The sequence below is a fragment of the Paralichthys olivaceus genome, chromosome 3 (genome assembly GCF_024713975.1).
Source record: "Paralichthys olivaceus isolate ysfri-2021 chromosome 3, ASM2471397v2, whole genome shotgun sequence".
In the NCBI taxonomy this organism is placed as follows: domain Eukaryota; kingdom Metazoa; phylum Chordata; class Actinopteri; order Pleuronectiformes; family Paralichthyidae; genus Paralichthys; species Paralichthys olivaceus.
The window spans coordinates 11635491-11642032 of record NC_091095.1 but is presented as its reverse complement, the minus strand read 5'-3'; positions in this window follow the sequence as shown (position 1 = coordinate 11642032).

The window sequence follows — 6542 nt, the reverse complement described above, 5'->3', positions numbered from 1 at the left end:
TAAAAAGCACGGAGAAAGGTGGCCGCACATCTTTAAAAGTTGCTGCACCATGGGGAGTGTGAAAAGAAGGGCTGGCTGCACTGTGGAGCCGCTGCAGCGCTGCGGTGCTGAATCAAGAAAAACGAAATAACTTTGTATTTATTGCAGGTGGAAGTCTGGTATGACCCGTTTACAGCATTTCCAATTCCACATCTGGGCTTTAGAGAAAGAGGACATTTCATTTAATTTGTCAGATCTCTCATTATGTTATAATCATTTTCATTTTCACTTGCTTGACTTGCAGTCAATGCATACACAGTTTTATTTACATCTAGATTTGATTTAGTAATTTTCATTTTGAAGCTAATAATCCTATCAAATACTTGAGGGATTTACTTTGTAAATGTGATCTTTAAATTTAACTACGACTTCAATATTTACTGACATCATTTTCATTTTGTCCACATCTCCTCGCCAGGTTTTATCTCACTTCTCTTTTTCTCGTGCACATAACATGGTGCACACACCTCGTGCAAATAAACAAATTGAGAGCTAAGCTAAAAATCAAGCCAGTACTCATGAGGAAAAGCAGACCCTTGGGTTAAAACACCTCATATAATGATAATAACTACAGAGCTAGCTTTTTCCCCAAGTGATCTGCTGGCACCACCGAAAATCAAGGAAACAAATGAAGTGTTTCTGTGTCGAGAGGATTTTTCTTCATATGAAAGAACCAAATTAAGGTGAATATGGTAGCTAATTATGGGACGTATTAACCCATTTGCAATGAATACACTTTTCTGATGGACACAAGCATTTTGTCTGTGTGAATTGTCAACCATTTTGCAATAGTCATTAATAAATAAATAAAATGCAAATGTAATTAATGTAGCGTGTGAGGATACTGCTTATATGAAATTAAAGCTCAAATTAACGTTTATGAACACTTACACATGCATTAAGTAGATGTGTGTGTGTTTGTGCGTTTGTGTGTTTTATCACCGGTGGAGAAAGAGTAAAAGATACGAAGTGGAAAGGAAGTTAATAGGAAGAATTCTGTATCAGCAGGTGGAGTTGGAACAAGCGTCAGTAATGGCCAATCACATCAATGCTGGTCCCATTTAAAAGCAGCAGTTTCCTAATGGACCAACCAGCTTCTCAGGCATACAGGTGCACATTATATGATTATTTTAAAAGACACAGAAATCACAATTTATACATTTGTACATTTAAATATGCAGATAAAGCATGAAACATGATTGACAATAAAGTGTTTTTTGTGATTTTGTGCAGGTCTGTTGTTGCACCTCAAATCGAGTTGAAAATGCATTGGGCTGCCTCATCTGCATAAATACAACTTCAAGTTCTTTGCTTAGAGCCACAATCATGTGCTGCTAATTTGTGTGTGTGTGTGTGTGTGTGTTTAGCTAAATCCAAAGACAGAAGTGACATTAAAGTTTATCTTTCTACATATTACATTTATAAATAATTCATGGGACAATCATGAAAATGTCTTAAATTGAGCGAAACAGGTTGTGAAATTATTTTTAATTTTCAATTTAGACAGATGCAAGTCTCAGTGGAGACACTTCAATAGCAAGTGTAACAAGATATTCTTTAATGCATGAGTGGTCCTTTTCTCCAAATGGAATATAAAGTGGTCAAATTTCTGAACACGCCATTTGCTGTTAGCCAAAGCAGCCACTCCTACCAATATCCAGACATTTACGGGTCACCTCCTGATTAGCTTCCAGCGTCTTTAATGATCCCTTCATCTGAAATATCATTTCAAGACTGTGACAGAGTGGGCAGCGATTTTCAACACGTTATTAGGAGGAATGTCGAATCACAAATGGACGACTTTCATGCTTCTCCCCAAGCAAATGGCGCCCCAAGTCACGTTGGATTTGCGACGAGGCCCAAAGGAGTAGGGGAGTGAAGGAAGGACGGCAGGAGAGAGTCTTTATTTTCATGCCGTTGGATCCGAGCCCAGATATTTTGAATTGGTGCCTAACAGGAGATTAGGACAAAACCTATCAAAGTCCTGTCATTTCACACAAGTTGTATGAGGCTCTGTACTGTATGTTGAGTGATGAGCAACTTAAACAGTGGGTTAGTCAGACTGGAATATATTGTGTATAGTGTATAGGCATGACGAGCACCTGCCTGCATCCAGATGTTGCTGCCAGGCTCCAACATCAGCTCTGGCTCTTTGACCCAGCAGATTTTGACAACTGCAAATTCCTAAAGCCCTGTGCTGGGCCACAAGTGTAACATGCAGTCATTAACTCCACCCTACAGCACTAAGTGCTTTACATTTTTTTTTTAGCTCTCTGTTTTCAGGTGCATATATCTCACCATATGTTGGCGGTCGTGTTGCTTGGATTGCCCGGGGCTTTCAGAGAAAAGCAGCTACAGCCAGAAATCTCCTTTGCAGTCAGGAAAAGAAGGGTCATGTCTGTTAATGACTGGACCACTTCACTGGACGAGGTGTGGAACTGGCTCCGCTGCCCCCACACTCCCCTGTTTTTCGATACGCCTTCCATCTGGCTGAACTGCTCAAAGACCTTCCACCAGGAATGCGGCTAATACTTCTGTGAGAAACAAAGCGGGTTATTGTTCAGGTCTCTTTGGATCTCAAATGGAAATCATTTCAGTACTTGAAGGCAAATAGGTAAGTAGGTTTTCATAAGAACCACACTGGATATATCACAGGAAAATAAATAGACAAAGAAAAAAAATATAAGACAACAAAAGTCTTAAAATGTGACTCATCCAGAAGAAATTCCAGACACGCTGATCACACAGCCCTCCCACTGATGAGGAAAACACAGCTTTGAGTTTGATATGAATTATAATCCCCTCTACACTTCTTCCCTTTTTTCAAGACAGATACACCAATATTCACACACATGAATGAATCCAGCAGTGAACAAATGAGACACAACAAAAACATAATGATTATGTTGTTTTTTCCCCACCATCAAGTTGAATTACATCTTTCATGCGTCCACTTCAGCTCCCAAATGTCTCTCTTTCAAGTTTCTGGCCCGTCAAAGTCGTAGCTCCATTGCTCTTCTCATGTGTGATGGACAATGTTTACCATGGCCATGATAAACTATTTCCTCATAAACGATTTTGTCACGGCCTTCTGCTGGCTGTCATGTGGGATTCCGCCTACAGACTAAAACAACCATAATTCACTGGGTGTATTTACCTCCTCAGAGGACAGAAGCTTGACAGATGATAAATGACCACTGCTGACAATCATCAACACATACCGCCCTGTGTTTGCCTTGAGTATAAGTGGCGCCAGGACATGGAAATGCGACTTTGACATATCACACATGTGGAGAAAGACATGGGGTGTGGGCACTAAAGAACAAGAAAAGAGAAAGAGGGAGAGAGACGAAGAGCCGGGGAGTTACGACTCTGTTAGAGGGCTGTTTGAAATCTCTGATATGTATATATTGAGCATGTTTGTTTCTTTGTTTCCACACGTCAACTGTGTAATATATTCCTACTGTGAATGGATTGATGCTGTACATGCAAACCCAGCAGGGAACAGACACAGCTGTAAATTGTAGATGTTTTTTTCTCTCCCAGCTGCTTGTGTGCGGTACAGACTCGCAGCATATGCACGCATGACTCAGAAGACAGCACAGTTAGGGTGACGAATGAGCATATTTTTGTGTAAAGACGCTTTCACATGGCCTAATAACAGGTAGGAAAGTCGCCTGCTGTACCGCCTGTGCAAGCTTTAATGTTTATTTTCCCTCTGTACGTATATGCTTGTTGAAAGTGTATATATGCTGTAGTCGCTGTCTATGTGGCAGAGCGTCTCCTGTAGCTGAAAGCGCTCTGTGACACATTGTGTCCATCAACATCCATATGTCCTTGTGGTTCCTCGTCACGAGCCACAAGCCACTCAAAATAAAAAATTCAGCAAATGCAAACAAGACTATTTCTCTGTTCCAAATTCTTACGATACACTGACTCTAAACAGATATGCATATGTGGTCTGTAACAGACCGTGTCTATATTAAAATTGTCAATTTTTGAGTCTGCTGTTATTTCACCCTAATCCATCCCACAGTTGTTGAGATATTTCGGTGCGGAGCAAAGTGGCAGACAAAATGGCAAAGCCATCCCACATATAACTGTGAACATTGACCTTTGACCACTGAAATCGAATCAGTTTTTCTTTGAGTCCAAGTGGCAACTGGTCAACATTTGAAGAAAATCCCTAAAGGCAGACTTGAGATATCATGTTCAAGAGGCCAAAAAAATGTTTTGTGTGGCCACAGTGACCTTGCCCTCTGATCACCCAAATCCAATCAGTTCATCCGAGTCTAAGTGAACATTTGTACCTAATATGAAATGATTCTCTCGTCACTCCTGAGGTAACTCGTTCATAAGACATAAAGGGTTTCGAAAGGTCACAGTGACGTTGATCTTCAGCCACCAAATTCTACTGACTTAATCTACTGAGTCCATCTGAACATTTGTACCAAACTTGAAAGGATTCCCTGAAGGTGTTCCTGAGAGATCAAGTTTACAAGGTGAAAACATTATACCCCCCGCCACTGGCTGTCATTGGCTCGGATGGATAAAAATGTTTTATCTTCATGTGACTGTGCTTTCTAACTGTATACCTGAAGCTTTGGTTACTTCAGGTAAGTTGCTAATTTCTCAGCTATGCTTAACTAATGATATGATAGTTGTAAATGTGATTCTACATTTTATTTTAGAAAACAAATATTTTTTTCCTACCGCTAAACATAGCTGCAAAACATGTTTTGAATGTAGCTCCATCTCTCCACTGTATAAAACAAGGATAATTCATAATCATCATGCCTTTCATCCAGGTAAAGTACACCCCTGAACACAATATTAATTAGCACCGAGTCTTTGATCTTCCTCTAACAAGGAGATGTGTAGTGTTGTGTAGTGAGAATAAAATAACAGAAAACATCAGTTTTTATGGATTGAGGTCTTTGCTACTTTTTCCTAATTTAGGCCCTCTCATGCAGCTGCAGCTTCCTTCAGTACATTACATTTAATAGCATATGGTCATATTCTCTAAAACGTTAACGTTTTGCTGCATCTTGCACAAACCACTGTGGCCTTGGATTATATTTAGCCTTTTGCTGCAGAGAAAAAAGTACAGTTACAGTTCTACACTTACACTTAAGCTATTGGAATGCCTTTCAACCCCATCCTGCTTTATGCTCTGAGCCACACATTATCTATTTGTCAGAGAATTATGAGATTGGTGATGTCAGACCTTGCTTCTTTTGTGGGCTATCTGTGAATTTGACTCTGTGAAGGACACTTTTCTAGCCAGCAGTGAAAGGATCCTTCGTGTTTGCATACATTTCCCACACACATACTTTGCCTGCTAGTTTGGCACACATGGGGAGCCTCCAGCTGTTCCATACCCTCAACCCTGCCAACAACCATTACAATGGATCTGAAATCCAACACTTAGTTGCGTTAGGCTCACGCAAGCAAATGTATTCCTTGTTTATTTAAGTCTTACAAATACAGAGCCATTAACGTGGGCTGATTTTAACTTCCAAACTTCAGAGAACATAATTCATCCACAAAATCAAACCTTTCCACTACATGCAACTCAATCTATCCCTTTCGAAAGTTTCAAAAGGGTCAAAGTCAAAAGCGTGACATGTGGAGGCACTTTCTGCAGAAAGTTAGTGATGCATCTCATGTCCAAATAGTTTGAAAAGGGCTCTGAGGATTTAGATCACTGTCTAGATACAGTGTATTTGATTTGTTCAATTTCCACCACTGTGAAAATCCAAAGAACAGGCCGTTTTCAGAATGTCAATGTTGTGTATCATAGCCATCATAATGCTCACATATCCTGCTATAGGACTCTAAGGTCTCCTCAGAATCCCGTGCACATGGTGAAATGGATGATTCCCAGAGATATCCTGGGGATATTGGATTTCCCCAGCAGATGAAACTATTTGTGACCAATATGTCAATTTTCTCCAGTCTGTTTGCAAGGGGCAAGGATGGCAGGTTGTGACAACCCCCAGCCTAAGCAGACACGCGTTCTGCTGACCAGCAAAAGTATCACGTCCAGATATGGAGAGATTTCTCTCTGGCAATATATTAACATCCTGTCCAGGTGACAGGGTCAGCTGAAGACCTGGCTCTGGTTTGGAGCAAATTTAAGCACAGCACTGCTCCCTACCATCAGATTTGCCTTTAAACTCCACCACAGTGTTTTAGATAATACACTAATTGTGATTATTATGCATGATATACATAAGAAAGACTTACTAATGAACTAAAATGCACTCTACTATCTTGGGTCAGTGTTCTATTTGCCAGAATTCAATTCAGTTGGGCGATATATGAAAGATGTTCCAGATTTCATTAAGGTATTAGAATAATCATTTACAAAAACAGAGACAAAAATAGCTGCCTCCAGATAAATCGCACAAAAGATAACATTTCCAGATGGATCAGTGCTGGCAGCAGCGCAGCACTCAGTGAGCACGTCTACTTTTCACTGTTCAGACAGATGTATATAG